Genomic DNA, 19,062 nt, shown 5'->3' with positions numbered 1-19,062 from the left:
TTTCCAGCCATGTCTGAGAGGCAGCCGTGGGGCAGGGGCAGGTGAGGAGCGAGCTGTTTCGGGCCAGGCTGCTCCGGGCCTGGCCTCTGTTGCTCTGCAAACCAATGGTTTTAAGGATGTTTCATTAACTTAGGGAAAAAAGAGATGAACTCAATGGGAACTTCAAAAAACATACAAAGGCCGAAACCGGTTTGGCTCAGTGGTAGAGCGTTGGTCTGCGGACTGAAAGGTCCCGGGTTCGATTCTGGTCAGGAGCATGTATGTTGGTTCCGGGCACATCCCCAGTAGGGGGTGTGCAAGAGGGAGCTGGTCGATGTTTCTCTCTCATCGACGTTTCTAGCTCTCTGTCTCTCTCCTTTCCTCTCTGTAAAAATCAATAAAATATATTAAAAAAAAAAAACATACAAAGGACATAAAGATCATTAAAAAAAAGGACTGAAGAATACAATATCTGAAAAGAAAAAATACAAGAGAAAGACTAAAAAGCAAATTAAATGAAGCAGAAGATTAAATCAGTAATTTGAACATAAGATTATGGAAAACAACTATTAATAGGAACAGCAAAAATATTTTTTTTCTAAGAATGAGTAAATGAAGGGATTCAATTAAAAATAAAATCAAAATAAGTTTTAAAAAATCTTTAAAGTACAACTAAGCAACAAAGGGGTGCTATAAGAACCATTTCTACAGTGTTTTAAACTTGAGAATGCTTACTAGTAACAAACAGCCATTGCAGAACTATAATGAACCATAAAAATACTGTTCATTCCAAAAGCATTTTAATATCAAGCTCACTTCTCTCCCAGTTTTCTACAACCCAAAGTTTCAAACACCTGGTAAGGTTAATGAGGTTAACAAGCTTTCCGAATTTAGTCACTGAAATACTGGTAAGTGACTTAACAACAAGATAGAAGGGTGAAGAAAAAACAGGTAGGTGAAATCATCAGCTCATTCCCAAGGGGACCTAGCAGATGGCATGGCAAGAACTGTAAGCAGCATGTTGACTGTTGTTCTTGTTGCTGTTGGGACTGAATCCAGGAGATAGAAAGCTGGAGACCTTAATACCAAAGCCTTGGACATGCCATTGCAAGGCCTCCTCCAGGGCTCCTGTATATTTTTATTTTACTTACTATCATTGATTTAAAATGTATTCATTAAAAATAATTTTTAGATTTTAGGCAACATAGAAATGTTAAATATGTAATTATTACTTTATGTACCTTTGCTTTTCTTTTAATTTTACCCTTCCCCCATGTCATATAATGTTTATTTTTCAACTAGAGGCCCAATGCATGAAATTTGTGCAAGGGGCTTGGCCCTGGCAGCCCGCTTTGTCCGGAAGGTCATCCAGAAGGTCATTCGGCTGCCCAGTCTAATTAGCATATTATGCTTTTATATTATAGATTAGATTATATTCAATATTATTTTGTATTAGTTTCAGGTATACTGCAAAGTAAAGTGTCCCCTTAATTTTTTTGGTACCCACCAGGCCCCATATATACAGATCACAGTACAACTGACTGTACTCCCTACGCAATCATCTACTACTAATAGAGTTAGTGTGCACCCTTTTGGTGGTGCTCAGACATTGATAGGCAAGTCGTGTTTTAGGCGCTTACACTAGCCACACATATCCTTTGCATTAAACATATCTTATATTATCCTTTTGAATTTATTCAACTAACTTGTTGAAATAATTCCAATGAATTGGAACTGCTCTGGATAAAACTACTCAATTTACTAGTAAATGTAAGTCCAAAACTTAGCTTTCCTCCTCATAGATCCTTCACATTAATTTCCCTCCCAGTGTTTGTGAGAGTTCAAACTATACAACACTGTTCAAAACTATAGAATATTAGGTGTCAGTGTCTTTATTGTGCTCACTGTGACACTGCAGAGAAATTATTTTTCATCACTGCTCAGCAAAAATCATCATTTGTATTTATTCATTTTATTTTTTCCAGTTTCCTTGAATTATTATAATGTCTCTGTGTTACTGGTTTTTGAGAGCTTGCTTATGACTAAAGATGTTAACCATTTCTCATGCATTGCAAGTGAAATACCATGTTTTTTGTTACTATTTTACCCTGGTGTTTTACTTTTTGGTTGTATCAAACTGGGTATTAAATATAATCATGTTCTGTTTTTAAAAAATAGATAAATATAGGAACAAAAGATTCTCACTAACAAAAGCAAATACGTGATAAAAGCAGTAGATCAACCAATTATATTGCTAGTACAAAAAATAAAAGATAAAAATAGAAAGATGATGTGTAATTACAACAATAAAGTAATATAAAAACATACACACACACAAAAAGCAAAAAATGGCAAAAACATAAATGTGCAAGGAATAAATAAAAAATTGTAGTGAACCTACAAAGTGTTCAAAAAGTGAACATCAACTTAAAATAGATTGCCATGAACACAGTTTGTTATATATGGAGCACATGGTAACCACAAACCAAAATCTACCAGAGCCACAAGAAATAAAGAAAAAGGAATCCAAGCACAACAGTATAAAAGTTATCAACATACAAGAGGAGAGCCCTAACTGGTTTGGCTCAGTAGACAGAGCGTCAGCCTGCAGTCTGAAGGGTCCCAGGTTCAATTCCGGTCAAGGACATGTGCCTTGGTTGCAGGCACATGCCCAGTAGAGGATGTGTGGAAGGCAGCTAATAGATATTTCTCTCTAATCGATGTTTCTGACTCTCTATCCCTCTATCCATGGGAGTGGTTAGGGGGTGATCAGGCTGGCAGGCAGAAGCGGTTAGGGGCAATCAGGAAGGCAGGCAGGGGAGGAGTTGGGAGTCAGCAGACCTAGATTGTGAGAGGGATGTCCGAATGCTGGTTTAGGCCCGATTCCACCAGGATTAGGTCTAGACGGGCAGTCGAACATTCCTTGAGGTGTCCCAGATTGGAGAGGGTGCAGGCTGGGCTAAGGGGCACCCCTCCCCTGCCTCCATGCACGAATTTCATGCACCAGACCTCTAGTCCTATATAATAAAAGTCTAATATGCAAATTGACCAAATGGCAGAATGTCTGGTCACTATGATGCGCCCTGACCACCACGGGGCAGATGCTCAACATAGGAGCTGCCCCCAGCCTGCAAGCCCCAGGCCAGCGGGGAGGGGCCCCATGGGTTGCCCCACAGAGGGAGACAATCGGCAATGGCAGCAGGGGGCAGGGTTGGCCAGGGCCTGCAGGCTGGGTAGTGGATTTGATTACAGGTCAGGACACATGCCCAAGTTGAGGGTTCAATTCCCAGACAGGACACATGCAGGAAATTATAGGAGGATTTTTTCCCTACCTACATGTATGTATTCTTAAAATGTTTTACCATATGTATTACTTAGTGATGAGAAGGAAAAAAAATGTATCAAAATGACTACAGCCTGACTGGCATGGCTCAGTATTTGAGTGTCGACATATGAACCAGGAGGTCATGGTTCAATTCCTGATCAGGGAACATGCTCCAGTGGAAGGCATGCAGGAGGCAGCCAATCAATGATTCTCTCTCATCATTGATGTTTCCATCTTCCTCTCCCTCTCCTTCCCTCTCTAAAATCAATAAAAATACATATATATATTTTTAAATGACTACAAACTACTATATTTACTATCCTGTGTTTGGAGAGAGAAGAACATTGCTAAAATATAATTCATCTTCCTGGAGAGGACACAATTGTAAAAGGGACTGAATATAACATTCTTAAAGAATATACATATCAATATTCTTAACAGTACTATACTAATAATATGCCCTTCCATCACTCCAAAGTCAATCTCTTAGGAATAAAGTCAGTCTCCAGTCTAGAAATTTTGATTATAATGACATGAGCACTTACTAAATGTTTATTACATCTGGTACATTAAACCTAAAAAAATGGCTGACCCTTCAAATATACACTAATGAGAGACACTTAAAAGCTATTTATCATTAGTTTTCCTTGAAATTTGGCCTATCTGTAAAATCTGCCTGCTCTGAAAAATCCCTTCCCCACTGAGTGTCACCAAGGTTCTAATAAAGATCAAAGTTCACTTAAGTGTAAAACTTAAGCAGCAAAAATTCTGAAGTCAATATATAAAGCCTCATTAGGCAATATAAATGTAATCTACAAGTCAAGAGAAATTCTCCTTTAAGCAATGCTAGTAAGCATAGAGTTTATAGACACAGATAAGAACAAATAAATTGCAAAATCATCTTATTCTCTAACAGAGTGTTAGCAAGAGTTTATGCCTATCATTCAGAAACTCTGAGGTCAATGTATGACATTTGGAACAAGACAGTAATAGGATCTAGAATCTTTGTAATCAGAATGTCAACCTGACACAATGCGTTATGCCTATATTCTAAAGAAGAACTTGGCTAAAATGGAATTCAGTGAAAGTGGCAAATTCCAAAGGACAAACACATGCAGTCTGTATTACTATAAAATATGTTCTTATATTATGAATTATCTCATACATGATCATGGTAATTAAAGAACTAGTATTCCATCAAAACTATGTTGGTTCATAAGCAATTTTTCCTAGGCAAACAAATAAAGGATAGAGGTAGAATTATGGCCTTCAGCAGAAAAGGAAAATATTCTCAATTTGGTTGCTTGGAATACTTCCAGCTTTACTTTAGGAAAATTTAAAATGAGCACCTGTAGCCAGGGATCCTACAGGAGCACATCTTCCTTAAGAACCTTCGTGGCCCTCTGTTCAAAGCAGGTTAATGCCACCTCTTGGGTTAAGAGATCCACATCAATCTGCATTATGTGAGTATTATAAGCAAGCATTTCTACACAATTATTTTATAAGTTTTCAATATCCTCTAGCAGCCACCAGCCACAATGATTTGCCATCCTGAGGCTACAGGCTATCTCCTGAGATGCCATTTATCATATCTGTTATATGTTCTCATTACAAAGTTACATATACTAGTATTTTGAGTAGTCTACAAACCCTAACTTTGCTATAGTTAAATTTTATGCAACTTAATGGTCTTCAATGGAACAGAATTTTACACCAGTGAATTTTACACCAGTGAATTTTCAGGCTTACTTGTTATAAAATGACTTATAAAATCAACCTAGAGGTTGACAAGAAACAATTTTTTTGGTAAAACAGAATAAAATTTAAAATCTAAGTATATCTCCATAGAGAGGGCAAATGCATTACATGGAACTTATATTTTGGTTACTTAGGCATACAATATGATCCTATATAATAAAAGGCCAAAATGAAAATCGACAGAACTGCAGAAAGGCCAGTTGCTATGATGCACACTAACCATCAGGAGGCAAACGCAACGCAAGAGCTACTCCCTGGTGGTCAGCGCACTCCCACAGGTGGAGTGCCACTCAGCCATAAGCCGCTCATGACTGGCAGGTGCAGCAGTGGTGGCAGGTGCAGCAGTGGCAGGTGCAGCAGTGGCAGGTGCAGCAGTGGCAGGTGCAGCAGTGGTGGCAGGTGCAGCAGTGGGAGGTGCAGCAGTGGTGGCAGGTGCAGCAGTGGGAGGTGCAGCAGTGGTGGCAGGTGCAGCAGTGGGAGGTGCAGCAGTGGCAGGTGCAGCAGTGGTGGCAGGTGCAGCATTGGGAGGTGCAGCAGTGGGAGGTGCAGCAGTGGCAGGTGCAGCAGTGGTGGCAGGTGCAGCAGTGGGAGGTGCAGCAGTGGTGGCAGGTGCAGCAGTGGGAGGTGCAGCAGTGGGAGGTGCAGCAGTGGGAGGTGCAGCAGTGGGAGGTGCAGCAGTGGGAGGTGCAGCAGTGGGAGGTGCAGCAGTGGGAGGTGCAGCAGTGGTGGCAGGTGCAGCAGTGGGAGGTGCAGCAGTGGGAGGTGCAGCAGTGGGAGGTGCAGCAGTGGTGGCAGGTGCAGCAGTGGCAGGTGCAGCAGTGGGAGGTGCAGCAGTGGGAGGTGCAGCAGTGGGAGGTGCAGCAGTGGTGGCAGGTGCAGCAGTGGTGGCAGGTGCAGCAGAGGTGGCGGGAGCCTCTCCTGCCTCCGCGGCAATCAGACATCCCCCAAGGGCTCCCAGTCTGCGAGAGGGCACAGGCTGGACTGAGGGTCCCTGCCCTGGGAGTGCCTGGTCGCCTCTTACTGTTCCTCCCTGCTTCTAAGGTAATATAAATTTCTTCAGTAGGTTATGACTTTTAAAAGCACTTAGTTAATACCAAATTAAAATGTTTATTGTAAAAATAATTCAAAATATTATAATAGATGTCATTAAATGGCTTCAAAATAAATATTAATGTTAACTACTAAATGTTATTAAAAGTTTTCATAAAAATTACCACCATTTTTTAAAGTCGAAGTGCTATTGAAGGAAGCAAACCTTCATTCATATAATTTACTCAATTAACGAGCAATACCTAAAATATTAATATCTGACAAACCCAAAGTATATTTAACCAGGATTTAGATCTGGGTACACAAACAAAAAAATAAACTTATCAAAAAAGAAATTACTTGCCAAGTTAAAAATTAAACTAATTTACTACTACTTTTTTAAATAACCACTCATTTAAATTATTTCATATAATATAGACATATAATAATGACATCTAAAATTTGAATTATTTTTGTTAAATATCTAGGTATAATTTTCATAATATATTTTCATAATTTTTAATACATAAGGTCGCAAAATACAAAGACATTTTGTTTGACAAAAAAAGCATCTCAACTACAATACTGAAAACTGGAAGATAAAACACAGAATTCAGAAAAGTGCAAGTTCATAATCATATGCTTAAAGCTAAATATTTCCAAAATATTAAGTTCATACAACAAACCAAAATTTCTGAATTATATGCTCTAAACATAACCAGAACAAGATAAGTAACGAGAGTTCTCCCTACTGGTCAGTTTTTTATTAGAACTCAAGAGATCACTCTTAATTTGATTGATAAACTAAGTCATTACCTTAAACTGCAAAGATTTTGTTTTATCCACTAATATACTTCCTTGTTTTCCTGTTCCTTTTAATGCTGCCATAGGATTAGAATAAAAAAATGTGAAGCCAGTTTGTAAATACTAAAAAATGAGTTCTAATCATCATCTTTGTAATAAACATGTTTTTAAAAATAACTTATTGAATTGAAATTCATATAACAAAATTAACCATTTTGTTTTTTATTAAAGTATAGTCAACACAAGATATATTACTTTCATGTGTACAACACTGTGATTCAACATTTATGTAACTTATTAAATATAATGCGCTCACCACACTAAATCTAGTAACCATCTATCACTGTACAAAGTTATCATACTATTATTGACTATATTTCCCTTCACCTTTTCACCCATCATCACTCTTCTTCTCTCTGAAAACCATCAGTTTTTTTTCTCTATGAAACTGTTTTTTGTTGTCTATTCATTTGTTTTTTTAATTTCAAATATAAGTAAAATCATGCAGAGTCTCTGTCCTACTTATTTCACTTAGCATAATACCTTCTGAGTACAGCCATGTTGTCACAAGTAGTAAGATTTCATTCTTTTTTATTGCTGAATATATTCCATTTTAAATATGTACCGCATCATCTTTATCCATGGACACTGAGGTAACTTCCATATCTTGGCTTTAGTAAATAACGCTGCAAGGGTCATATGTATGCATATATATTTTCAAATACGTGGTTCTATTTTCCTCAAATAAATACCCAGAAGTAGAATTGCTGGATCACATGATAGTTTTGTTTGTTTGTTTATTTATTTTTTTATTTATTTTAGGAAACCGCCATACTGGTTTCCATAGTGGCTGCACTAATTTATTCTCAGATCAACAGTGCACAGGGTTCCCTTTTATCCACATCCTTACCAAAACTTATTTGTTAGCTTTTTTAAAAAAAAATATTTTTTTGCTAGAGGCCCAGTGCACAAAATTTGTGCAGGGGGGGGGGGGGGGAGTTACCCCTCAGCCCAGCTTATACCCTCTCCAATCCAGGAACCCTCAGGGGATGTCCAATTGCTCACAATCTGGGACTGCTGGCTCCTAAATGCTCACCTGTCTGCCAGCCTGATCACCCCTGTCTCTGCCTTCTGGCCTGATCACCCTTAATTGCCCCCCCTCCCCCTGCGGCCTGGTCACCCCTGACTCCCCTGCCAGCCTGGTCACCCCACACAGCCCATTACTGTGAGGGCGTCCTGACCAATTTGCATATTACTCTTTTATTAGTACAGATTGATTTCAGAGAGAGGGGGAAGAGAGAGATAGGAACATCAATAATGAGACTCATTCATCAGCTACCCCTGAATACCTCCTACTAGGGATCAAGCCAGCAATCCAGGCATGTGCTCTGACCAGGAATTGAACCGTGAACTCATGGTTCATAGGTAGACGCTCAACCATTTGAGCCACATCAGCCAGACTATTTGTTGACTTTAATCCTCACCTAATATATTTTTATTGATTTTTTTTTTTTTAAGAGAGAAAGAAGGGAGATAGAGAACATCAAAGTGAGAGAGAAACGTCTAAGGGCTTCCTCCCAGACTCGCCCCAACAGGGGATCAAAACCTCAACATAAGTATTGACCCAGACCAGAAATAGAACCCACAACCTTCTGGTGTATGGAGTGATATTCCAACCAACCGAGTCACCCAGCCAGAGTTATTTGGTGATTTTTGCTAATAGCTATTCTGATTGGTGTCAGATGACATGTCACTGTGGTTTTTATTTGCATTTCCCTGATGATTCATGATGTTTAGTGTCATTTCTCATGTCTACTGGTCATCTGTATTTCTTCTCTAGAGAAATGTCTCAGCCCATTTTTTGTTATTGAGTTGTATGAGTTCTTTATATATTTTAAACATTAACCCCTAATTGGATATGTCATTTATGAATATATTCTCCCAGACAGTAAGCTGTCTTTTAATTTCATTGTTGGTTTCCTTGGTTTTATAGTTAATACATTTGATTAAATCCCATTTGCTTTTTTGTGCTTTTGTTTCCTTGCTCAAGAGGACATATCCAAAAGATACTAAGTCTGCTGTCAAAAGATACTATGTTTTCTTCTAGAAGTTTTATGATTCCAAGCTTTACATTTAAATATTAAATTAATTTTTTTATTTTTGTATATGAAATGAGTGGTCCCATTTCTTTTTCTTTTGCATGTATCTGTCCACTTCTCCCAACACCACTTGTTAAAGAAATTCTCATTTTTCCATTGTATATTCCTGTTTCCAATGACATAGATTAACTGATTATATGTAAGAGTTTATTTCTGTGCTACCTATTCCATAGATCAATGTGTCTGTTTTTATGCCAGTTCTATACTGTTTTGAATATTATATCTTTGTAGTACAGTTTGAAATTGGGAAGCATAATACCTCCAACTTTTGTTCCTAATTCTCAAGATTGTTTTGGTTATTATTCGGGGTCTTTTGTGGTTCCAAATAAATTTAGGATTATTTGTTCTAGTTCTTAAAGGAATACCATTAGTAGTGTTTTGATAGGGATTGCTTTGAACCTGTAGATTGCTTTGGGTAGTATAGTAATTGTAACAATATTAATCCTTCCAATCCATGAGCATGTTATATCCTCCCATTTATTGTGTCCTCTTCAATCTCTTTCTTCATGATCTTATAGTTTTCTCAGTACAGATCTTTCATCTCTTTGGTTAAATTTACTTTTAGGTGTCTTATTCTTTTTGATGCAATTGAAAAAGATATTATTTTCCTAATTTCTCCTTCTAATTGTTCACTATTAATATATAGAAATGCAATAGACTTCTGTATATTAATTTTGTGTCCTGTTACTTCATTAAATTCATTTATTAACTCTTAATTTTTTGGTAGATTCTTTAGGGATTTCTATATATAGTAACATGCCAACTGAAAAGAGTGATAGTTTAATTCTTCCTGTCCAACATAAATGCCTTTGCTTTTGTTTTCTTATTTCATCACTGTGGCTAGGACCGCCAATACTATATTGGTGGGAAACCACCTATTGGACAAGGAGTCGGAATGCTGGTGACTTTTGAGCCTTGGCTATGCACCTACTGTTTAGAGACAATGGTAGCTGCAGCAACTTCCCCACCAGACAGTCATGTAAATCCTTACTGATAAAATAATCTTTCTGTTACTGGAAATTGCCTGCCTAAAGGCTATAGATATATCCCAAATTGAATAAAAGGATGGCAAGGCCTGAGCCCAAGGGGAGTCCTTCTTCCAGTTTGGTCTCCCAATATTTCAAATTATTATTTCTTGTCTCATCTCTTTCACTTGCATGCAGCCCCTCTTCCAGAGCCAGGATGTGGGTCTTCACAATATTTAATGATAGTGGGGAAATTGGGCATCCCTGTCTTTTTCCTGTTCCTGTTCTTAAATTATTGAGTATAATTTTAATAGCAGCCCTGTCATATAGTGTTAGTCATATTCAGATAAGTTACTTCTATAAGCACTATGTTGAGTTTTTATCAGAAATAAATGTTGAATTTTTCAAATGCTTTTTCTACATCTATTAAGATAATCATATGATTTTTATCTTTAGTTTTGTTAATGTGATGAGTCACATTAATTGTGTTGTAGCTATTGTTCCAAATCCCACTTGATCATAGTATATATCTCTTTTCAATGTATTGCGGAATTCATTTGTATTTTATAAAGTATTTTATTAAGAATTTTACATTTATATTGATTAGGGACATTAACCTGTAATTCTTTTTTATTTTTGTAGTATTTTTGTAATCAGGGTAATAATGGTCATAGAAGGTTAGAAGGCTTACTTCTACCTCAATAATGGCCTCATAGAAGGTTGCATTTTGGGGTTTTTTTATTACTGCTTCAATTTCATTCCTAGTAACTGAAGAATTCAGATTCCCTATTTCTCTCTGGTTTAGTATTGGAAGGTTGTCTGTTTCTAGAAATTTATGCATTTTTTCTAGAATGTCCAATTTGTTGGCATAGTATCCTATCCTATATAATAAAAGAGTAATAAACACATTCACCCTAATGGCGGAACAACCAGTTGCTATGATGTGCACTAACCACCAGAGGGCAGATGCTCAATGAAGGAGCTGCCCCCTAGTGGTCAGTGCATCCCCACAGGGGGAGCTCCACTCAGCCACAAGCCAGGCTGATGGCTGTGAGTGCAGTGGTGGTAGCAGGAGACTCTTCCGCCTCCTCAGCAGCACTAAGGAGGTCCAATGGCAGCTCAGACATACCCTAAGGGCTCTCAGGCTGCCAGAGGGATGTCTGACTGGCAGCTTAGGTCTGATCCCCTGGGAAGTGGGTCTAAGCTAGCAGGTGGACATCCCCTGAGGGGTCCCAGACTGCCAGAGGGTGCAGGCTGGGCTGAGGGATTTCCCCCCCACCTCCCACCGCCCCCAAGAGCATGAATTTTCATGCACTGGGCTCTCTAATTCTTTAATAATCTTTTGTATTTCTGTGGTGTTGGTTGTAATCTTTTACTTTTGATTTTATTTATTTGGACTCACTCGTTTTACTTGATAAGTCTGAATAGAAGTTTGTCAAATTTCAAAAAAAAATCAGCTTCTTTCAAAGAACCAGCTTAGTTTCATTGATCTTTTTATTGTTATTTTTTTAGTTTCTATTTCATTTATTTCTGCCTGATCTTTATTTTTCCTTTCCATCTACTTACTTTGGGGTTTGTTCATTCTTTTCTACTTCTTTAGGTGTAAAATTTGATTGTTTGAGACTTTTTTCCTATTTCCTGATATAGGCCTATACGTCTATGAACTTCCCTCTTAGAACTGCTTTTGCTGCACTCTATAAATTTTGGAAAGTTGTTTTCACTTTCATTTATCCCAAAATAGTTTTTCATTTCCTGTTTGATTTCCTCTTCTATCCATTGGTTGTTCAATAGCATGTTGTTTAATCTCCCCATATCTGTGTTTTTTCTACTTTTCTTCCTGTAGTTGATGTTTAGTTTCCTGCCATTGTGATCAGAAAATATGCTTGATATAATTTTAACCCTTTGCACTCCGCTGTCCCCTCTCAGGGGACATCGGAATTCTAGCATATCATTCGGATGTCCCCTCTCAGGGGAGATTGCAGTTTATTAGTGATTACAGGGAATTGAGTTTCCGCCGCAAAGAAGCGTCGAGTAGCTGGTAGCCAACGTCCAGAATGGTTCGGAGTGCAAAGGGTTAATCTTTAAATTTATTGGTGCTTGTTTTGTGGCCTAATATGTGATCAATCCCTTCACTTTCAGTCAATATTCCATGTGCACTAAAGAATAACATTTCACATATTAGCTTTTTATGTGGTTGACTCTTTGTGTTTACTATATATTTGCTTTTACCAGTGAGATTTATTTTATTTCCTGATTTTTTTTATTTCTGTGATTTGGGAATGAAATGTTTTATAAATGTCTACAAGCCAATCTGCTTTAATGTGACATTTAAGGTCATTCTTTTCTTATTACTTTTCTGTCTAAATAATATATGTATTGAGATAAGTGAAATATTAAAGTTCCAACTATTATTTTATTATTGTTAATTTCTGCCTTTATGTCCATTCTTTGTTTTATATACTTAGGTACTCCTGTATTGGTTGGGTAGATATTTAAAACTTTTATATCTTTTCTTTATTGTCTCCTTTATCATTATGTAGTATCCTTCTTTATCTCTTTTTACATTTTGTTTTAAAGTCAATTTTGTCTGATATGAATATTGCTACACCAACTTTCTTTTTGTTTCTATTTGTATGAAATATCTTTTTCCATCCCTTCATTTTCAGTCTGTGTGTGTCTTTTGATCCAAAGTGATTTTCTTAGAGGATGCATATAGATGGGTCTTGGTTTTTTATCCATTCAGCTATCTGATGTCTTTTGATTAGAACATATAATCCATTTACATTAAAAATAATTATTGTTAGGTATGTGCTTATTGTCATTAGTTCTGCACTTTCTCTGGGGAGGGCAACTCTATGTGTTCGCGAGACTTCACCCTACTAGTTCTACACTTTTTCTGGGCAGGAGAGGTAGTCCCATAGGCCAGCAGCAGCAATCCACTATCTCCGCATATTTCTCTACGGGGCAGCCCTGCATGTGGGTACTGCAGTGCTTTGCTACTTCTACACTCTCCAGGTAGGAAGCCTCCCATGCAGACACAGCCTAGTAGGTGTGCACAAATGCACCCTGCCATATCTACTGGATCAATCTCTGGGTTGAAGGGCCCTGTTCTTGCTAGAGCTAGCTCCAGAAGAGTAGGTGAGGAAGCACTACAGCAACCTGGCAGGTTGGACAGAGCACTCTGATAGAGCTCCCATCTGCTATCTAAGTGCAGGGGAAATCAAAATGACAGTAGCCGGTTTCTCCAGTATTAAAATGTTCCTTCAGCTCTTGTGGTTCCCCAACCATCTCTATGTTGTCCTTCTCTTGTTTGTTGTGCAGAAGCTGTTCAATTGGCCCTCAGTTGTTGCTTAAGCAGAACTGCTCTAAATGTAGGTGTGCAATTGATATGCACCTATATTGGAAGGGGGCAGGCTTAGCTACTACACTGCCATCTTGAACCAAAATTAACCATTTTAAATTGAACAATTCAGTGATATTTAATACAGTCACAGGGTTGTATAACCACCACCTTTATCTAATACCAAAATATTTCCATCACTCCAATGTAAAACTCCTTACCCATTAAGCAGTTTATCCCTACTCTTCCATCCCACAGCCACCAGCAACCATTAACTGTTGTTCTATCTCTGTGATTTATCTATTGTATATATTTCATATCAGTGAAATCAAACAATATGTGACCTTTTGTAAATGGTTTCTTTCATTTAACATAATGTTTTGGAGGAACAGTCACATCACAGTATATGTCAGAACTTCATCCCTTTTTTTGTCTGAGTAACATTCTGTTTTATGAATATACCATATTTTGTTTATCTGTTCATCCACTGATGGACATGTGGATTATTTCCACCTTTAGGTAAATTATGCTGCTATAAATATGTATATACATGAACTAGTTTGAGAATCAGTTGACTATTCTTTTGGGTGTATACCTAGAAATGCAAGATCATATGGCATTTCTATATTTATCTTTTTGAGGAACTGCCAAACTGTTTTCCACAGTGGCTGAACCATTTTACATTCTCACCAGCATGTACAAGGTTTCCAATTTCTCTACATCCCTGCCAATTTTTTTTTCTCCTCCCCTCCCCCAACCCATTATAGCCATCCAAGGGCATGGGTAGTGGTACCTCAATTATGGCTCTGATTTGCATTTCCCTAATGACTAATTATGTTGAACATTTTCATGGACTTGTACTCATAATCTTCCTACATGTGAGAAAACCCCTTGATATGAGACCTGCTTCCCCACTGTAAGAGTGAAAATTCAAATTCCCCCACTCCCTTGTAGCTAGACCCAGGCATGTGATCCAGACTCTGCCAAGTCATTTGCGTACCAGACATATGGAGCTGAGTAGAAACAGACTCTAATTCCATTTTTACTGGTGTAAATAACAAATAGATGACTCCAGCTCTAGGAGATGGAAACAGCAGCAGTTTCCCAGTGCTTCCAAGGACAATTCTTGGCTTATAAGTAGCATCAAAGCATCAACTGAAGTATTTCCTCTAGGGAAGCAACAGCAACAACGGAAGTTTCCTCATCAGCACAATGCTATAAGCTATTAAATATCTATTTGAAAAACTCTTTTTCTATTATATCATTCTTCTGGAAGAAGCATTAGATTTATCTTACCTAACTCAACACTGAATACATAGAATAAATGTCAAGTAGATACATAAAGGCAGGTCTAGGTAAATCTAAGAAAATTTCCTAATTCTTAGATGTCTACCAATTATTTAATTGAATAAATTACCTTAAAACAGAGTAAGCAACTTGTCACTGAAAATTTAATGTTGATATTATATCTGTCAGGAATAATATCAAGATAGATGGAAATTGAAGAAGGCAGCTTTGGTACTTTCTCTCTTCTGTATTTCTACTATGTTTTCTACACAATTTAAATAAATTAAAATTGTAGCCATTACAAATTTATTAACAACTAATTGCAGCTTTTAACATGTAACAATTCATATAAATGTTCCTAAACCTTATTGTTCATTATCTTTTACTTCACTATATAATAAAAAAAGGAATTAGAGATAAACAAAACAAAAGAAATCCATAATCCTATTCATCTGAGAAAAATCACTGAAAATATTTTAGTGGATATCCTTCAAAACATTTTTTCCTATGCTGAAATTCACCTATAAAAAGATTAAAATAAAAGTAAAAGTAATAGCTGGCATAAAATCAGTGATTACCACATGCCAGTCCCTATTCTCAATGCCTATATATTATAATTCATACAATCTTCACATCTCCATCATGATGCAATATTACTATTTTCATTTTACAAATAAGGAAACCAAAATACAGAGAAGAAAAGCAAACTGCCCTAGGTCACTTGGATAACAAGTGACAGAACCACCTAGTAGACTAAATGCATAGTTTGCACTTTAGCACTGTTATAATGACTATACTGTTTCCAAAAAAAACAAAACTGATTAGCCCTGACTGATTTGGATCAGTGGATAGAGTGTCAGCCTGCGGACTGAAGGGTCTCAGGTTCGACCTCAGTCAAGGGCATGTACCTTGGTTGTGGGCACATCCCCAGTAGGGGGTGTGCAGGAGGCAGCTGATGGAATATTTCCCTCTCATCGATGTTTCTAACTCTCTAAACTTCTCCCTTCCTCTCTGTAAAAAATCAATAAAATATATATATTTTTTTAAATTGATCATAGTATATATACCATATAAATAACAATCCTCTTAATACATTATGAATATGTTTCCATTTTAATAAACTTAAAATCCTGACATTGTAGGAAATACTCTATATATTTTAAGATTTATATATCTTAAATTTTTTAATCTACATATAAAATACAAAATTTAAAGAAATCCTTAACATTAAATAATATACCACTTAAATGAACAAGTTGCACCTCAGTGAGGAAACAGCTAGTCTAGACCAGTGATTGGCAAATTCATTAGTCAACAGAGCCAAATTTCAAAAGTACTACGATTGAAATTTCTTTTGAGAGCCAAATTTTTTAAATTTAAACTTCTTCTACTGCCACTTCAAAATAAACTCATCCAAGCCGTGGTATTTTGTGGAAGAGCCACACTCAAGGGGCCAAAGAGCCGCATGTGGCTCACGAGCCGCAGTTTGCCACCCACTGGTCTAGGCCAAAATACTCTAGAATTCTGCCTCTCCAAAAGTTCACCTTTATGAAACGCTCTTGCAATATTTATATATTTCATAATAACATGGTTTTAAACTATTCTTTCTTCCCCTCCCCCTTTTCTTAAAAAAAAAAAAAAAATCAAAGTACCCAGCATACTCTGGTCATTTATAGTAGGAACTCAATAAATATTTATTGATAGACCGGTTAGACAATGCTATGTTGAAATAGAGAATATGCAGAAACAAAGGTTCTCTCATCCTTTCTCTCATTAGGAAACCATATGAATAACCACAAAACATTCCACCCAGATAATACATAGTGACCTAGCACAAGGAAAGCAGCTAATACTGCTACCCACTTTGCCTAAATGCTGAACTTTGACTGTACTATCTAAGGTCAGGTAAACATACAAACACGCAATGTACAAACTAAGTGAACTTTTTAAAAAGAGGGATGGGGCAAAGAATCCCAGTAACTCACAAATGACAGACAAAAACAATTATCTTAAAGGGCTGGCAACATGCAATTCCTAACCAATTTCAATTGGTCATCACACTACACAATGTGCCCATGCCCTGGAAAATCACTCGGTGTTAGAACAGCACTTCACAAAGAAGGAAGTCAGTTATTAATTAACCATAGATTTCAAAGTTTGGCTAATCCTGATGAATTAAGAATTGTGATAGTTCAAAATTTGAATGCTTGATTTTTAAATGTTTTATACAATGTTTAAAATAATATCCTCTCCATGAATTTTCAGATTCTTATCCATGAATATAATAAAAATAATAATAACCTATATATTTTTTTCTGAATCTAGAACCTGTACACTAGAGATAACATAGCTAGTGTGCTTTGACATGCTGGTCCTTGTGCCATGCTCAGCATGGCCACGGGGGAACCTGAGGGGAAGCCGTGAAGGATTAGAAAAGACAAGAGAATAAAGCTGGGGCTAGGTGTGACACTGCCCTCTCTGATGAAGAGACAGCGCTACGGCCTGCAAGCCAAGACTTTACTTTATACAATAGCTAGAGTCCAGTAGGCAAAGTAAGGGCGTGGTCAAGATATTTACTATAATGTTCTTGGGGGTTTTGAATCTTACTCAATTACAGGCACCTGAACTCTATCAAGTCCACATCACTTAGCCATGTGGAACCATAGGTTTGGACCATAAGTCAAGCTTACAACTATAGCCTTTGGCTATAATTGTGCTGGGACTTGCACCTGACTTTGTCACGAGAGGATCATTCCCTCTCATTTTTCCCAGGCTTGAGCCTGTCCAAACGCTGTAGCCACTCTCCACAAGTCCTAATTATTGCAAAAATTTTAAAGATGAACAAATACTACCTAGAAAGTCAAGGTAACTTCAAGACCATACTTCCATTTTCAAGAAAGAATAAAAAGAGGTGATTTCCTGAGAGAAGACTATACGAAAACTGAAGCAAACACCTTAGTAATTTGCAAAGTCTTAACTTGTCTTCTACTACCTGTACATACTTAACATGTGAACTGCAAATACAAGCTGGCCTACCTGTTAAAAGAAAAAGGGAAAGAATTCTTTTCCTAAGGTCTATTTTATGAGTAAAGATAAAGAGGGAACAAAAAAGAAACGGGTGTCAACAGGATAACTACAGGAAATGTAATAAGAATGGATGCATGAATGCATGAATTTGTAGAAAGGAAGATGGGAGGGAAAAAACTGAAGCTATATAGGGATTTCATCACACAATAAATAAGTTCATACTTTCCAAAATGATGTATAAATTCTCACCTCAAAAAACAGTGAAGAAAAATCATAGAAACCAGCAAGTTCAAGGAATCCTGTCATTAACTCCAAAATGAAAAGATACATAGAGATGATTAACAATCCCCTTCAGAAGAATATAAAAACAGCATCATTTCTTCCCCATAAAACAAACATGGCTGGAGAGATGTCTACCATACTGAAGCATCTATTTAATGTATGACCAAAAGTTAGGCAAGACTAATCAAAACTACCTTAACTATTCCAGAATCAAATTGACATCACGGATTATAAATTCAGTGTTCGCTGAATAAATAATACCATTGGTACTTTTTTTCCTCTCAATCCATATATTTTTGCAGAATGTCAGTTGGTTATATTTAGGGAGAACAAGAACTGAACAAATGATATAGTTATCCCTTCAGGTTATAAACTCCCATTTTTCAAAACAATATCAAATTTTTTTCTTTTTTATATATTTTATTGATTTTATACAGAGAGGAAGGGAGAGAGATAGAGAGTTAGAAACATCGATGAGAATCATCGATCAGCTGCCTCTTGCACACCCCCTCCTGGGGATGTGCCCGCAACCAAGGTACATGCCCTTGACCGGAATCGAACCCGGGACCCTTCAGTCCCCAAGCCGAATTGAGCCAAACCGGTCCCGGCAAAACACTATCAAATTTTTTATACCACCATACATAGCAGCTTACCTTTCTCCTCCAGGTTTCTAAACACACAATAAGTTCAGCTTATTAATTCTATGAACTATTTAAATAAACTAAATAGAGAAACAGGATAAAGTGACTGCATCTTATAATTTCACTTGTAAAAATAAATAGTACTTTTTTGTTTTTCTCTAGATTAGACTTTTTCTCTACCCTTATTACACTTTGTTGCCTAAAAGACTTATCAAACAAGCTAATAAAGCATAGCTGCCTCTTCAAGATAACAGTTTAACCTAAAAAAACATTTATCTCAAGCCCAGAAAATTGCCGTATTTCACTCCTTGTACTCAAAAGTGTGAATTGAGATACCATAGCCTAATATGACCAAAAAGAAAGTGTTGATTCATAAGGAATATTTCTCCACACACCATTAACATTTGCTAACTCTAGGTAATGAATACATAGGTTTTGGGTTGTTTCATTATTTTTAAAGTGTTCT

At 37.0% G+C, this 19,062-nt stretch overlaps 1 protein-coding gene and 1 long non-coding RNA gene across 15 annotated transcripts in view; both read right to left on the bottom strand.

Annotated features, from left to right (window-relative positions):
- The window catches only part of ERC1 (ELKS/RAB6-interacting/CAST family member 1), a 411,084-nt gene that overhangs the window by 336,651 nt on the left and 55,371 nt on the right, over positions 1-19,062 (bottom strand). The gene's annotated exons all lie outside the window — the stretch shown is intronic.
- Positions 1,393-18,129, bottom strand: LOC118730865. Its single transcript, XR_004991644.1, has 4 exons — positions 18,120-18,129; positions 14,385-14,389; positions 7,217-7,221; positions 1,393-1,740 (listed from the first exon to the last, which is right to left on the bottom strand). It is a non-coding gene; the product is annotated as an uncharacterized LOC118730865 (long non-coding RNA).

This window comes from Pipistrellus kuhlii, unplaced genomic scaffold (genome assembly GCF_014108245.1).
Source record: "Pipistrellus kuhlii isolate mPipKuh1 unplaced genomic scaffold, mPipKuh1.p scaffold_m20_p_3, whole genome shotgun sequence".
NCBI classification, from domain to species: domain Eukaryota; kingdom Metazoa; phylum Chordata; class Mammalia; order Chiroptera; family Vespertilionidae; genus Pipistrellus; species Pipistrellus kuhlii.
This window is presented reverse-complemented; position numbering and strand designations above follow the sequence as displayed.